Source organism: Ursus americanus, chromosome 5, assembly GCF_024610735.1.
Source record: "Ursus americanus isolate L20-20 chromosome 5, mUrsAme1.1.p, whole genome shotgun sequence".
Lineage (NCBI taxonomy): Eukaryota > Metazoa > Chordata > Mammalia > Carnivora > Ursidae > Ursus > Ursus americanus.
Genome location: NC_142131.1, coordinates 34,560,751 through 34,577,727, shown reverse-complemented (window position 1 = coordinate 34,577,727; position 16,977 = coordinate 34,560,751). Strand labels below are relative to the sequence as shown.

At 43.4% G+C, this 16,977-nt stretch overlaps 1 protein-coding gene and 1 pseudogene across 3 annotated transcripts in view; one reads left to right on the top strand and one right to left on the bottom strand.

The window, feature by feature from the left end:
• Window positions 1-16,977, top strand: part of OCLN (occludin) — a 51,489-nt gene that overhangs the window by 16,947 nt on the left and 17,565 nt on the right. The window lies entirely within an intron of this gene.
• LOC123800269 (U6 spliceosomal RNA) lies at window positions 15,276-15,389 on the bottom strand (annotated as a pseudogene).

The following is a 16,977-nucleotide window of genomic DNA, read 5'->3' as shown; positions in this document are numbered from 1 at the left end:
TTGTTTCTTCTGTTTCCTTCCACAACTCTCTGTGCTGTTTTGCTCCGTTCTGCTCAATACCTCTGTCCCTTTGATAACATAGTGTTACAGGATTTGTGTCCCTTTAATGCCCGTGGTTCTTGGTCACGCTGCTTCCAGGAAGGAAGAGGTAGACCACACGAATAGTGGTGGGCAGCAAACCGAAGTTTATTGAGCAAGAGTATAAAGCTCTCAGAGAGGGAGGGGGCCCGAGTGGATTGCCCTTGGCGTTTCTAAGTTTAGGGGTTTTTATGAGCTCTTTCGCAGAACTATCTTAAGCAATCAGGGTGTCCTGAGTCGTGCCAGTTAGGGCTTTGGTCACGTATTTCTCTACCTATTAGGTTAATGTTTCTGTGCTGATGGTCTTTTTTTCTTACATCTGGAGGCTTATGTCTTAACTGCCCCTTGCCTGTGATACTGACAAATGCTTTGTGGTTAATTGTCTTATTTCAGGTTGCAGAAATCATTTCTGCAAAGGCTGCAAAACAGAATATTAGTGCAGTCCTGTCTAAGCTGCAGAACAGGGTGTTAGTGCTATTTTATTTAGCTGTCCTGACTCCGTATCTTCTTGTTGCGGACCCTGACCCTCACCGTGTAACTGTCCGACTAACTCCTAACAATAGCTGCCCCAGTGAAAATGTTTGATGCGGCATATAAAGTGCTTGACAGTGAATTAGTGATTTTTCTTTCTTTTGGTTTTTAGGAATTAATACCATAAAAATAATCTTCACTTAAAATAATGGAAAGAAAACCTAGCATTGATTACATGTACTGATGAGGATTAAAATTTGACTTCTAGGGGCTCCTGGGTGGCTCAGTTGGTTAAGCTTCCGACTCTTGATTTTCGGCTTCAGTAATGATCTCAGGGTTGTGAGATCGAGCCCCACATGGGGCTCTGCACTGAATGTGGAGCCTGCTTAAGATTCTCTCCCTCCCTCTCCCTCTGCTCCTCCCTCCCTCCCTCTCTCTCAGAAAATTAAATAAATAAATAAAAATAGAAAATTTGAATTTAATTGTAGGGAACTGAGATTAGATATTCCCCATATAGCTAATAATGGTTTTTTCGTTGGGGGGGGAAGAAAAACTTATTAAAGGAACAGTTAATTAGCTACTGAAAATTAGTTTCCTTTTCCCCGTGTATTAGGGTAGATCTAAACATTCATCATTTTATTAGATCTTACTGGCCTTCCTGGGTTTTTTTAAATCTTTAGGATCAGAACCTCCAGAGCAAAGGCACCTCAAAAGTTGTGTCTTAAGAGTTTCAAGCAGGTTTCAGCCCTTAGGTATTATGTGTGGGAAAATATACAACTCTGTAATTTCCTGTCTCTGAATCTCCAGCACAATGGTTTCTTTGCCTTTCTAGGGAGTCTTAGGGTTGTTGTGGTTTTTTTTCCCCTTCCCCTTTCTGGATATCTTGTACTTTATAAAATAAGCAGGTCATGTTTTCACACTGTTGTGGGTGTTAACCGGGTCCTTTGTAGTTAGTCACTTAAGTCTGTACCAACATTGTTGTATGTTAGATGCTTCAGGGTTCTTTTAATAAATTTGCAGATGCTTTATTTTTTTGTTATGTCCTCAAACTCCAGATATAATTCGTACTTTCTCTGAATTAAAAAATATATATATTGGGACGCCTGGGCGGCTCAGTTGGTTAAGCATCTGCCTTCAGCTCAGGTCGTGATCCCGGGGCCCTAGGGATCCCATTGGGCCCTGCTTTGGGCTCCCTGCTCAGCGGGGAGTCTGCTGCTTCCTCTACACCTCCCTCACCATCCCATGCACTCTCTGACACTCTCTCTTCCTGTCAAATAAATAAAATCTTTAAAATACCTATATCTATATATCTATATAGTAACTGGGTGATGAGCATTAAGGAGGGCACATGATGTGATAAGTACTGGATGTTATATGCAACTAACGAATCATTGAACACTATGTCAAAAACTAATGATGTAGTGTATGGTGACTAACATATAAAGAAAATTTTTTTAAATAAAAAAAAGAAGAAAATTCTTCCACCCTGAGTTACCGTTCTAGTGTATTTTCCTTAACCCCTCCCCCACCTTCTTATTCTAAATCAGAAGAAGTACGATTGTGTTCCCTCAGTGTAAAATTTTACTTTTTGATTTAACATTATATTATAGGCCTTTTATCACATCATTAAATATTCCTCAAATATTTTTTGATACTTTTAATTTTATTGAAGCACAATGTATATCTGTATATACAGAGTAAAGTATAGTAGGTATACCAGTTGCTTAGCCTGGTGAGTTTTTACACATACACATAACTCACCCAGAACAAGATATAGTTCATTCCAGTGTCCATGGTTTCCTCATGCTCCTTCTTAGTATCCCCGAGAGGATGGTAACCCCTCGAATTTCTGTCAGATCAGCTGGTTCTGCTTGTTCTTAAAATTCAAATGAAGTTTACTATAATGTGTGCTTTTGTGTCTACTTAACATAGTGTCTGTGAGATTCAGTTATGTTGTTGCAGCTCTCAGTCTGATAACTGTTTTAATTTTTGGGTTTTTTTGGCAAGGTAGAAACTTTCCTAATTACCGCTTTTAAAAAGCCAATGGATGGGGCGCCTGGGTGGCTCAGTTTGTTAAGGGGCCAACTCTTGATCTTGGCTTAGGTCTTGATCTCAGGACTGTGAGTTCGAGCCCTGCGTTGGGCTTGGAGCCTACTTAAAAAACAAAACAAAAAACCAAAACAAAACAAGAAAACTGTGGTCAGAATTATAATGAAAAAAAACAACAACAAACCGGTTTTCCCAAAGAGGTGAAAAACCTGTACTCCGAAATAGAAAACACTGATGAAAGAAATTGAAGTTGACACAAAGAAATGGAAAGACATTCCATGCTCATGGGTTGGAAGAAGAAATATTGTTAGAATGTCTATACTACCCAAAACAGTCTATACTACCCAAAACAGTCTATACGTTTGATGCAGTCCTTACCAAAATACCAACAGCATTTTTCACAGAACAAACAATCCTAAAATTGGTATGGAACCACAAAAGACCCCAAGTAGCCAAAACAATCTGGAAGAAGAAAAAACTGGAGGCATCACAATTCCAGACTTCAATTTATATTACGAAACTGTTGTAGTCAAAACCGCATGATACTGGCCGGAAAATAGACGTATTGATCAATGGAACAGACTGGAGATAATACAGAAGTAAGTCCATGATTATCTGATTAATTCATCTTCAAAGGAGGAAAGAATATGCAATGGGAAAAAGATAGTCTCTTCAACAGGTGGTGCTGGGGAAACTGGACAGCTACATGCAGAAGAATGAAACTGGACCACTTTCTTACACCATACACAAAAATAAACTCAAAATGGATTAAAGACCTAAATGTGAGACCTGAAACTATAAAAATCCTGGAAGAGAGCAAAGGCAGTAATGTCTCTGACATCGGCTCTAGGAACATTTTTCTAGATAAGTCTTCTGAGGCAAGGGAAACAAAAGCAAAAATAATTAATGGGACTAAATTAAAATAAAAAGCTCTGTACAGTGAAGGAAACAAAACTAAAAGGCAACCTACAGGGGGTGGGGGATGGAGTAACTGGGTGATGGACATTAAGGAGGGCACATGATGTAATGAGCACTGGTTTGTTTTGTTTTGTTTTTTGTTTTTTAGATTTTATTTATTTGTCAAAGAGAACACAAGGTGGGGGGAGGCAGGCAGAAGGAGAAGCAGGCTCCCCACTGAGCAGGGAGCCTTGTACAGTATTTGATCCCAGGACTCCTGGATCATGACCTGAGCTGAAGGCAGATGCTTAACCATTAAGACTGAGCCACTCAGCCCCCCACTTTTTTTTTTTTCGTAAAGTAGGCTCTGTGCCCAGAGTGGAGCCCAACACAGGGCTTGAACTCATGATCCTGAGATCATGAGTCGGAAGCTTAACGAGTTGAGCTACCTCGGTGCTCCCAATCCCTTTTTTCCCCCCATGGAAATTCAGATAAGTTTTATTCTTACATTTTTAAATGCTCTCTGAAGAATTTTCTCAAATGAACTTTTGAATTGTTCCATATCAGAAAGGTCAGTGTCTTCCTAATCCTTTACCTTTTCTCGATTATTGATTTCATACTTTTTTTTTTTTAGAGAGGAAAAGAGAGAGCAGGGGTGGGGAGTGGTGAAGGAGCAGAGGGTGAGGGAGAGCAAGAATCTTAAGCAGGCTCGATCTCACACCCTGAGATCTTGACCTGAGCTGAAATCAAGAGTGGGACTTTTAACTGACTGAGCCACCCAGACATTCCTGATTTCATATATGCTAAGACTCTCTTTTGCTCACTCCAATTTAATTTTTTGAGATTAGGTACTTCTTATTGTAGTGTGGGTATTTCTCCTTCCCCAGCTCCCCAGCTTAGACTCCGTCCCTGTGTACAGTCACAGACACAAAAATCAGTCCAGTGTAGCAGAGTGTGTGTAAAGTGTAGACGTGGGCCAAATTCCCTGGGTCATAATCCAGCCCTGCCAGTTGATTCTGTGAGACCTGGCAAGGTCCTTCATGTGTCTACGTGAGCTTCCCCATCTCTAAAATGGGGGTGATCATTGCACCTACTGCATGGGTTTGTTACAATGAGTGCACTTTGTAAAATACTTAGAATAATTACGTCTGTCAGTACATAACCCTTTACCTAGTTGCTTTTAGCAGCTGCGTGGTATTACAGAGTATGACGATACCATGATTCATTCCCCTATTTATGGACATTTTGATTGCTTCCACTTGTTTGCTGTTAGAGATAACGGTGCAGTGAACATTTCTACACGTCTTTCTGCACTCTTGCTAGTATTTATATAAGATAGGTTTTTAGAAGTGTTCGAGTGTGCAAATTTTAAATTGTCAGGTGCTGCCACAGTGCCTTGTTTTTAAAGGCTGTTTAGTTCTTTTTTTTTTTTTTTTAAGATTTTATTTATTTATTTGACAGAGACAGCCAGTGAGAGAGGGAACACAGCAGGGGGAGTGGGAGAGGAAGAAGCAGGCTCCCAGCGGAGGAGCCTGATGTGGGGCTCGATCCCAGAATGCTGGGATCACGCCCTGAGCCGAAGGCAGACGCTTAACCGTTGTGCCACCCAGGCGCCCCTAAAGGCTGTTTAGTTCTACTGACAATATATGAGAACGCTCTTTTCTCCAAATCTTCCTCCTGCTCTGGACATTACCAGTCTAATTTTTATTAATTTGATAAGTGAAGATTGAGTTTTATTTTAACTTAAAAAATTTTTGTGATTGGGGTATCTGGGTGACTCAGTTGGTTAAGCATCTGCCTTCGGCTCAGGTCGTGATCCCAGGGTCCTGGGATGGAGCCCTGCGTTGGGCTCCCTGCTCAGCAGGGAGCCTTCTTTTCCCTCTCCCTCTGCCTGCTGCTCCCTCTGCTTGTGCTCTCTCTGTCTCTCTCTGTCAAATAAATAAATAAAATCTTAAAAGAAATTTTTTTTGTGTGATCCAGCATATCTCCATCTGCTAATTTGTATTCTTAAATTACTTGATTTATAGCGTGGCTTAGTTTTCTTTTGGTTTGTGTACACTTACTGGCTTTTTTCATATTGTGAATATTAGCATTTTGTCTTACACGTTGCTAATATTTCTTCCCAGATTGTTGTTGGTCTTTCACCTTTTTTTCCCCCAATGTTTTTATTTTTTAAGTGCTTACGTTTTTCCATTTGTATGTTTATGGCTTCTGTATTTTTTTGTGTTGTTCCTGGAGAGTTTTCCAAAAATCTTCTAGGTGTGAATAATAGTCTTTTGCAGTTTCAGGGCCCCTGGGTGGCACAATTGGTTAAGTGTCCAACTCTTGGTTTCAGCTCCGGTTGTGATCTCAGGGTGATGAGATGGAGCCCCGCATCAGGCTCCACACTGAGTGGGGAGCCCGCTTGAGACTCCCTCTGCCCCTGCCCCTGTGTGCACTGTTTAAAATAAATAAATAAAATCTTTATTATTATTTTTAAAGATTTTATTTATTTGACAGACAGTGAGAGAGGGAACACAAGCAGGGGGAGTGGGAGAAACAGGCTTCCCACTGAGTAGGGAGCCCATTGCAGGGCTCAATCCCAGGACTCTGGGATCATGACCTGAGCTGAAGGCAGATGCTTAATAACTGAGCCACCCAGGCGCTCTAAATAAAATCTTTTTAAAAAATAGTCTTCTATAGTTTCTTCAGTATTTAAAGTTTTATTTTTTTACCCTGTTGTGGACTGAATGTGTGCAGAGGGTTACCTGTCAGTTCATGATGTTTTCTCATCCTTGATTGGTGTAAAGTTCCTCTCTTGTGTTCCTTGATTTAATAATTTTTTCATTTTAAACCTTTAGACCTAGGAACTTTTAAAAATAGCTTTAGTGAGGTACAATTTGTATTCACACATTATAAGTGTACAATTAACTGATTTTTAGTAAGCTTGTACATTGTGCAGGCATCACCCCAATCCCAGTTTTTATGTTAGAATACTTTTATTTCTTTCTTTCTTTCTTTATTTTTTTTAAGATTTTATTTTATTTATTTGACAGAGAGAGACAGCCAGCGAGAGAGGAAACACAAGCAGGGGGAGTGAGAGAGGAAGAAGCAGGCTCCTAGTGGAGAAGCCTGATGTGGGGCTCGATCCCAGCACGCTGGGATCACGCCCTGAGCCGAAGGCAGACGCTTAACGACTGCGCCACCCAGGCACCCCTATTTCTTTATTTTTAAAGATTTTATTTATTTATTTGCCGGAGAGAGAGCGTGGGAGAAAGAGAGAGTGAGAGCACAAGCAGGGAGAGCAGCAGGCAGAGGGAGAAGCAGACTCCCCTGCTGAGCAAGGAGCCAGATGTGGGACTCGATCCCAGGACCCTGGGATCATGACCTGAGGGGACGGCAGACATTTAACCAACTGAGCCACCTAGACATCCCTAGTTTCAGATTTATTGAAAAGTTGCAAAGATGAAAGAAAGAGTTCCCTATACACTTCACTCAGTTTTCACTGCAAAGTCTTACTTTAGTAAATACTGATTCATAATTACTAGCTAAAGGCAATTCATTCAGATTGGCCAAGTTACTTCTTAGCGTGATATGAGAGAAGATCTAATTTAATTTTGTTCCCAAATGGCCAGCCAGTCATCCTGAATTTTTATTCTCTGAAATTTTACATTTTTGGGGAAAGTCAATTCTCTGGGTTATTCTTCCTTTTGTGAACTCATTTTGACCAGAATAATTACATAAAAAGTTATTAGGTCGGGGCATCTGGGTGGCTCAGTCAGTTAAGCACCTGCCTTCAACTCAGGTCCTGATCTCAGGGCCCTGGGATGGAGCCCCACATCAGGCTGTCTGCCCAGTGGGGAGTCTGCTTCTCCCTCTCTCTCTCTCTCTTTCGTATAAATAAATAAAATCTTTTTTAAAAAAGTTACTAGGTCATTTTCTTTAAGTATATGGTAATTTTTTTGAAAATGGAGAAAATTGATGTTGAAGTTAACTTTGCTGTTATATAAATGAAGAGCATTTTTTTTTAAATTTACATATATAGGGGTCACATAGTAGGTGATACAGGACTAGAACCCTAATTGAGCATTTCCATACCAGTATGTTCTTAGGGCAACCTTAATGATTACTTCTCTCTCTCTCTTTCTCTTTCTTTTTTAATTGGACTTCAGGTTCACAGAAACAAATTAATCCTAAATCGTGGTTCATGACATTGTCACCTCTGGTCCATGCATAGCTTTCTTGTTGTATTTATTTATTTGTTTCATAATGGACACTTACAGATCACCAGCCCACCCAAGAATTATTAAGTCTGAGTTACATTACCCTTTGTGGGTTTTACTCTCCCATTCATCTGCCCCCAGAGGTGAACTAGCTCCAAGGTGCCTTCCCTGCTTCAGTTAGATAAGATGGTGATGTGTTCTTTCCCTTTTCATTGTCTTAGGTATCAACTAATGGTTCCAGTGGGATCAGAGTAGATCCCCTCAGATGTTCTCATGTGGAGCAGACCTCCTCGTTGACGGTCTGAGTCATGTGCACAGGCAGGAAAACCAGGCACTGCTGGGTCTGTGTGTTGCTATAGTCAGAGGAGACCCTTCCTTCATTTGTGGTTTGTTGTAGATAAACGGCCTGAGAGGATTGTTACTCCTCCCCTTTCTTCTACTCTTCATGGCTTTTCTACCTTTGGTAGAAGCCGTATATTAACTCAACGCCATTCAGATAAAACGTTGTGGTTTTTTTTGTTTTTTGTTTACATAGAGTTTAGATACACTTTTCATGTGTTCCAAACAAAAGAGTTAATAAAATACGTGACCTAGGAAAAAGAAGTGGCAGCAGCTTTGTGCTAGGGGCTTGAAATGCCAGGGTTTGGAGTCTAGCTTCACTGCTTTTGTTGTGACTTTAAACAGATCGTTGCTGTTCTTTTTAACCAATATGTATGTCAAGGAAGCCTGGTTTGGAGATGGATGCCTGGTATTGGGACAGCAGCACAGGACTTTCAAGTTCTGGGTTTGAGTCCTGCTTCCAGTGGTCTTTGGCAAACAGATTAGTGCCTCTGGACCCTTGGTTCCTTATCTATAAAACTGGGCCATATTATCTCGTCTGCTTCTCAAGACTGATGTGAGATGTATCTGAGAAAATGCAGACCAGTAAAAGTATAGTCGTGTGCCTCCCAGGGATATTGAAAACAATTGAATGTACAGAAAAGAAAGAATTTTGATATTGAACGAATTAGCAGTTCCCTAGTTACAGGTGACAGAACTAGAACTTAAATTAGTATAGGTAAAAAGAGGGATTTATTTGCAAGATTTTGGGTGGTAACTCATGATAACTTAGAACTTAAACAGCTTAGCCACAGAGGACAGGGATATGGCTGGATATCAGGAATAATTAAAATCAGGGATTTAAACATCATTATGATTTGTTTTCTCATTTTCCTTCTACTTGGCTAGGCTTCATTTTTCTGTCGGAGAAGAGGGGCAGAAAGCAGCCACCTAGAGCTCTTGAATTTTTCATACTCGTGCTTCATCTAAGACTGGCCTGGGGAAGGGTCCCTGATGAGGTTGCGGTCGGGTGACCATCTGTATGCTAACCCTTGGTGCTCATGGGAGGACCCTCGTCACATAGTATGGCAGATGGCACTTCCCAGTTACTGTGTGGAACAGGGAGGTGGTGTCTACAGAAACAGTGCTCTGTAGAGGATATGTAGTACACGAATTAGTTGTAATTGCCCTCTGATTTTTGATGGCTCTGGTCATCTGGCCAGGTTTAATATCAGAGTGCCTTTTGAATAGCTGAGGATGGGTGTCTGAGCAGCTTTGAATGTGCCTGCTTCCCCCAGTGGCCCTCTGAACTCTGCCAGCCTCTCTCAGGGGGTGTCAACGCTGCTCAGATGCTTTCTGGCCACCGCTTGAGTTGGGCTTCTCACCAGGGCAGGGGGCGTGGTCTAAGGAGCCGGGTCTTGCCAGAACACTGAGAATGCGGGGGGGGGGGGGGGGGGCGCTCTTCAGCCCTGGGTGCCAGAGCTGCGTTGGGAAGGACTACTATTCAGGAGCCCATGAAGGTGAGTGTTTCATGTTGATCTTTGTGTTCAGATCTCTCTTCCCCCACCCGCACTTTCAGAAGGTCATGAGCACAAGTATCAAGACGTACATACTCATTTTCTCTCGAGTAAATACTTATCAGCGGGGGGCGGGGGGGACGCCTGTGGTAAATATCAAAGTGCTGACTGTGAGACGCGTGCGCTGGAGGTTAGTTTTTATTGATACCTTCAGTGTTCGGGCGCAAAAATGACTAAAAGTTCCGCACCTCGGTTTCAGGTGCTCCTGTGAATAAATTTTGGTTTGGCTTTGGTAAAGTGAAACAATCTGAGCGAGGTCTGGGACCTTAGGGTGGGTCCTCCCGTCTACCTGGTGACCTTCCGTGCAGGCAGCTGTGGGTCCGCCCGTGGACACACTACCAAGATGGCGGCTCGGCGGTGACCTGGTGGGTCGGGCGGAGGCTGCTCCTGCTGAGACTGCTTTCTCAGTGCCCTGGCCAGTGACTTGGGTTTGAGCTTCACATCTGAGTTTTGGCAACAAAGCTCAAGAAAAAAATCACAGTAAAAGACAGAAAGGAACCAGCATTTCCTAAGTATTCATTTTGGGCTAGCCACTTTATACGTTAGTATTAGCCCAGCTGCAGTCCTGACAGGATGGGCACCTTTCTTGTAGAAGGAGAAACTGAGGTTTGCAGAGGGCTTCAGCGGTTTGCCTCAAACCTGCCCTCATAACCAGCAGGACAAGTGTTGTATTTGCCTTATAACTTGTAGATTTTGTTCTGTTGCTTTTCCTCTGAAAACCTCTGAGCCTCAGTTTTCTTTGCCAATAGATTGGGGAAAGCAGTATTTAGATAATATAACTAACAGATTAAAATGAGATTTATGTCTGTGTGAAGTACTTATCTTCTACAAACCAGCATATCAGTTCTCAGCTAGTCTTTTCTGCATGTCTCCTAATTTGGACCTCTTCTTGTTAACGCTGCTTGATTTATATCAGAAGCAAGAATAGACTAAGTTTGGAGAGAACATGCCATCAACTCATTTCTCCATTGTTACCAAGGAGTAAATGAAATTTATTACATTAGATCCTGTAAGTAAGAAATACTTAAATCCAAAGACTAACTTGGCTAGCTAGTCTAATTTCTAGAACTTTTTAAGGCTTTGACATGGTGGTGCAACATTTATGTAGCATTGTTTCCAGCATTTACCTGTCAGGACAGGAACTGGTGAGGATGATCTGGCTGGGCTTAGAGAAAGGGACGGGGTCCCTAACGAGGATCTTGGACTCTGTCCTTTGTGATCAGCATTGAGTGACTTTTGGCTTTCTTGGACTCTGATGAAGGTAATCACCTTGCCCTAGGTGGCTTTGTCTTTTCATTTGATAGATTCTTCATATGTAAATGAAATAAAGGCTTTATCTACAGATAAGCTGATGCCTTAATGATTAAAGGGCTTAGGTCAGGACCAGCACATAATTTATTAACACACAGTCAATTTTAGCTAGAGTGATAATTGTCCATGTTTGCAAATGATGAGCTTGAATAAGGAAGCTTGGATAAGAGTACCCAACATATAAATGCATTTAATGTTGGTTCCATTTAACTTAATCTTCCCCTTATTTGTAAGGCTGCCAGAAGAGAGAAAATAGCAAATGCTTTCCTGAAGGTTGCGGCAGGCTCTGCGTGTTATCTCCCTGCACATGGGATTGGGGAGGCAGGTGGATGTGGGGCAGGTGACTGGGACAGGGTGGCGCTGGTAATCAGCCTTAGACATCTGGAGAAACTGGAACAGCTTTTTAATTTTCAACCAGGGCCAGGATTCTTTAATGTACAGGGAGTCCTGTGGGCTGCTGACTATCAGGATCCTAGGTTCTCACCCCAGGAAAGATTTTGCTGTTATCTCTGGCCTCACAGGGGACAAAATGGAACAAAAGTAGGAGTGCCCTATCCGTCTACTGCCGTAGCACCCAACAGCGTGGAGTACAGAAAGCCCTGTTTGTCCCAACACCACAGGCCAGGGCGTCCTGGAGAGCCAGTTTAGGGAGTTGTGAGGAATGGTGAGGTGGGAGGTAGAAGGTACTCAAGCTGGTGGGTGTCTTTGTGGCTGTCTGAAAGCAGAGATGCCTACGTCTTCCAGCACTGCAGTGAGTGTTATCTGTAGCTATCATGGCCTAAGTGGGGCAGTTGTCTGTGACATGGAGAAAGCGTGTGCTCCCTCAGCGGTTTTCAAACCTTGGCAAGAGTCAGGATCACATGGAAGGCGAGTTAAAACAGCTTGCTGGCCCACCCCCATGGTTTCTCAGTGTCAGGAATGGCGCATGAGAATGTGCAGTTCTAGCAAGTTCTCAGGTCCTGTTGATGTTACGGGTGTGGGGACCACACTTTGAGAACCACTGTTCTGTAGAACCAAGCTGCAGCTGTAACACTGCAACCCCAGAGAGCTTTTGAGAGAAGGCTGGGCCTTTTCCACACCATGGCATACTTAGAACATGGTATTGTTGTACAGAGTAGCAAACTTGAAGGGGATTTGGATCCCCAGATGGTGACTGATCAAGGGCTCTGAGGACTGACGTGTTCTGTGCCTTATCGCATACCTGTTGGTACATGAGTCTGCACCAGGATTTCCATTTCTAGAACAAGGGGACCTTGAATGAGTTCGTAGACCGAACATGAGGTTTCTACACTGCACCCCCTCTCCAGGTTTGAACAACTCGTTGAAACTTAGGGAGCTGCAGAATTCATCTTTGCTGGTGTATGTTAGTAATTCCCTGTGGGCAACATGCACTGCATTCGGGTAGGGGACCTTGTGTTTGCTAAATCCTCAGTGCCATCCGATTAAGATAAATTAATCAGATTTGCTCAAGCCTGGTCCACCATCTCTTCATTTGTGGGATTAGTTCATTGGAGAGCATCTGCCTTCAGCCAACCCAGGGTAGAGAAACATCTGACGGTACTTTCCGGAGGCAGTTTTGAGGTTCTTGTGGAGGGAGCGTCTATGAGTGTAAAGCAACCAAAAACAGGAAAAACGAGTTGGACCACGTACTGTTCTGAGAACTTGTAGTGCCAGAGAAGGTGGACCTCAGGTTGTAAAACTGGAGATGGTACTTTGAGATTAGGGTGCTCTTCCCTCTGATGTCTGATGTATTTCTCCACTTAACTTACCAAGCAGGAAAAGGCTTTCTGTTTCCCTTTCGAGGGTGGTGTTCCTACGCTCGGATCTAAACAGAGGCACCTAGTGACAAAGCACGTATTCATTTCAGTTTTCAAGTCCGTTTAATCCATAGTAATTTTGTGTCAGAAGCGGCTCTAACAACCTTAGTGTCATAAGCAAGGAAAATTCTTCAAAATAGATTCACGTCATATCCGGTGAGGGTGTGGTGAGGAGTGAGGGCAATGAGAATGCTTCTTTTGTTTCAGGGAATGGTCAGTACCTAGACAATAGGAGCACCTCAAGCCATATTTAAGTGACTGAGGTGGCACTTAGTTGTGCCAGAAAGAGTTTGTCTTTGGAGTCAGGTGGACCAGGGTTCAAATCCTCCCTCTACCATGTGCCCTCGGGCAGAATAATTTAACCTTAAAGGCTCAATTTCCTCATCTGAAAATGGACATAATCCTCTCTCTTCAGGCAGTGGTGAGGAACCAACAAGGTCAGGTTTTATGGGCACATGATCGATACTCAAACAGGTGAACTTTCCCTTTCGTTCTTAGAGGTGGATGACTTTTGTCACATCGCTGGCATCCCTTGGGTGCAGGTGTTGCCCTATTTGTTTCCTGTGTTGTGTGAACCAGGAATGAAGAGGGGGCGAAGAGAAAAGTGGGGGATGGCTGTCATTGCTCTCTTTTTGTTGTGCTAATTCCAAATGACCTTGATTTGCATGGAGAGAAGTGTTCTCCCCACACTTGGTTTTGGGAGAGAGAAGGTTCTCTTTCAAAGTGACCTATGACCTTTTTGTGCCCTCTCTGACTTGAAGAAGTCGGGGTGGGGAGGCTGCTCATAAGCCCACAGCATAGGCACACACGCTGAGGAGGGACAGTGAGGACAGGCATTGGGAGGACAGCTGCTGTGGAGCCACCCCTTTTTCTTGCCTTTTGGGACCCTGGGGATTTAGGATGTTTTTATTAACTCTCCAAGGAGTGTTAGATGTTATTTGTTACCGAGACTTTTTTCACAAGTGCATAATCAGAACACTTTTAATAAGTATAATTAAATTGGAGGGGGGTTTTTTTGAAGATTTTATTTATTTATTTGAGAGAGAGAGAGCACGCGCCCGCGCACAAGCAGGGGGAGGGGCAGAGGGAGTGGGAGAAGCAGACTCCCAGCTGATCAGGGAGTCCAATGCAGGGCTCGATCCCAGGACCCTGGGATCTTGACCTGAGCTGAAGACAGACGCTTAACTGACTGAGCTACCCAGGCGCCCCAGGTATAATTAAATTTTAAATAAAAATTTGTCCTCATTGTAATTACCTCTTGAGAAAATCTTTTGAAATTATTTTATTCGAACGTATTTCATTTTGACATTTCGGAAACAAGAATCTTGGTGAAACTCCTCCTGTGTATCACCCTAAATTAATTATTTGTATTCTTTAAACATGGTCTGTGTGAGTACGTGTTCTTTTTGAAGTTAGTCTCAAGAGTGAGTCCGAGTCATTTTTTAGTTGGTTAGGTGTACTTTCTCTCCTCAGCCTCTTAGCATGTCCGTCCCTCCTTTTTTTTTCTTTTTTTTTTTAAAGATTTTATTTATTTGTCAGAGAGAGAGCCAGTGTGTGGACAAGCAGGGGGAGTAGCAGGCTCCCTGCTGAGTAAAGAGCCTGACTGGGGCTCGATCCCAGGACCCTGGGACCATGACCAGATCGAAGGCAGAAGCTTGACCAACTGAGCCACCCAGCCATCCCCTTCCTTCTGCTGTCTTGTTTTTCCCTTTCACAAACACTGGGTGTGGAATGGGGTGCTGTCCCCAAACAGAACACAGTTAAGGGAAGCCATTTGGGCCCGCTGTGTGGGTTTCTGCTGCCTGCCGCGTCCTCCCCCCTTCCCCTGCTTCGCTTGGGTCTCCTCCCCACCGGAAGGCCCTGGGTTGGCAGGACGGGATCAGCCGTGCAGCCTGGCCCTGAGGCTCCACCATGCTTCAGAGCAGCCGCCCTGGCAACACTGGCTCTCACTTTTCTTTCCCCTCAGTACTTAAAAGACCGACTTTTTTTACTGCATGTTTTCACTCTGCTTTCTTTTGACCCTAATCCCTTAGAGCTTTTCTCAAGTTACTTGAGGAAAATGGTTCACCCTTTGCTGTTGAGTATTAAGGCTCGTTTTTCTCAGGTTCTAAAGCTTTAAAAATTTACTACAGTTATTAGAATGGTGGGTTTTGTTTGCGTATTGTCAAGAATTTGAGCTACATCATCAAGTTTTGTGGGCTGGCTGGGGACCCAGTAATACCCAGTAATACCAATGACCTCAGAAGTCTCTCTGCTCACAGCAGGAAACACAGCCTGAGGACGCCTTGTGTAAATGACTAATACCTGCTCAGTCCCCACCGGGGCAGCTGCCCTTTGAAAGCAGCAGGCTCCTTACGCAGTCTGCAGTGGTACTGTGAGAACAGTAATAAGGTAGCTTCTTGCAGGAAAAGTGCAGCATAGGAAGGAAAAAAGTGCCTTAGTCCTTGTTTTACAAACATGTTTTGCCTCTGCCTCGAGATGGTTAAGCTCCTTTTAACAAAGACTGCTTCTTACTCATCTTTGAGCCTGGCTGGGGTTTTTTTTTTGTTTTTTTTTTTAATCTGCAATGCATCCTAAATTTGCATATCATTCTTGCACAGGGGCCATGTTAATAATTAATCTTCCCTGCATTGTTTCAACTTCAGTATACGTTCTGCCAAAGCAAGCACTGCCTCGGAATTTTCTGTGCATATGCATAAAAAGGGTTTAAGAGACTGGAGCCCTGTGCTGCAGGGTGAAGTTAGGGGGCAAGCTATCCAGTTCTGCTGACTTGAAGAGCTGAAGGTCAGCTCAGAGCAGCTCATTTAAGATGTTTGGATATACACAGCATAGAAGTACAGCAGTAATAAATGAGGTAACCTTTCTGCAGTGAGTCCTACGCTCTTGATTTGTGCCTGGTACTGTGCTGGGCTTCGGAGACCCAAAGAGAAAGGCAGGAGACAGCCCAGGGAGAGGTGGCGGATCGTAGCAGAGGCTTTTGAGTGAGCCGTACAGTTCAATGCCACATTAACCTTTTCCTAAGTGTAGGTACTTGGAAAAGTTGTCTAGCTGCCTGAGTCATGGCTTCCTCATTTCTAAAAAGGGAATAATAGTGTTTACCTGTAAGGTTGTGCCTACTGAGCGATCTGTCATTTCATTGTGTGGCCCATTGTCAGCAGGCAGAAAGTCGTGGCTTTAAGAATAGTCCGCTGCCCCCTGAAGTCAGAGCGACGGGAGCAAGCCATTATTCTGGATGGGAACGATTGTTCGGCAGTGCGGAAGGGCTCCGGTGGGAGGCTTGTGTGCACAGGGGCTGAGCAAGATAGGAGGACAGGCGGGTGCCTCACTCAGCAGAGACATGTGTGGAAGGCCTCCTTGGGGTATTCGCACGGCCACTACTTGGTAGTGAGTCAAGACTCAAAGCCCAATTAAGGATTACCTGGCAAAGAAGGGGGAAGGACATTCCCTTCCAGGCAGTAAGAAGTCTGTGAGGCCACCCAGGCGCCTTTTTCGTAAGGTTTTGATTTTGGATTTGCCAGAATCAGGAGAGCTTTGCAGCCTCTATTCAAGTTGGGAAGAGGAAAAATGTGGAAAAGTGTTAAATGGGTTTTTAAGATGAAGTGTCCAGAATAAGAACGGACCTTTGACTTGGCTGAGTGTTTGCCTGTGAGGCTTGGCAGTGGTGTTGAGACCCAGGGAATCCAGTGGGAGCCAAGAATGGTTCCCACCCGTCTGTGTGCCCGCTGTGGTGACATCTAAGCACACTCCCTTGCAACCCACCCACTGGTTTCCCAGTTGCAGCCAGACTCCACTTTCAGAAGGAAATGATCCCATTCCTTTCTGGCTTGAAGGGACTATTAAACAATCAAGAATACCTTATGTACTCCAAGTGGTGGGTAAATAAATATCTTGGTATGTGTTATTGCAGTGATAGGAAAGGAGCAGGTCTGGTTTTAATGCTATGGGTAATGGAAAACAAGGCGTAAAGTCTGTGTTGCAGGGAAATGCACTGTATTGATGCTGAACCTAATTGTAAGGCTTTAATAGCAAAATAATCCAATTAAAAGTCTGCTTTCACCTTCAAATACTTATAAAAATTCTTTGTTTAGATCCACTGGCTTTAATTACAGAATCCAACATCTTTCGAGTTTTTACTGTGCTAATATGATACCTTGTCATCTCAGACTGTAGAAAGAACTTTATGAAGTAGGTAGTTTCCCCCATTGACCCCGCCACTATTTTTTTTTTAGTTGTGGTATAATTAACATGCACTGTTAT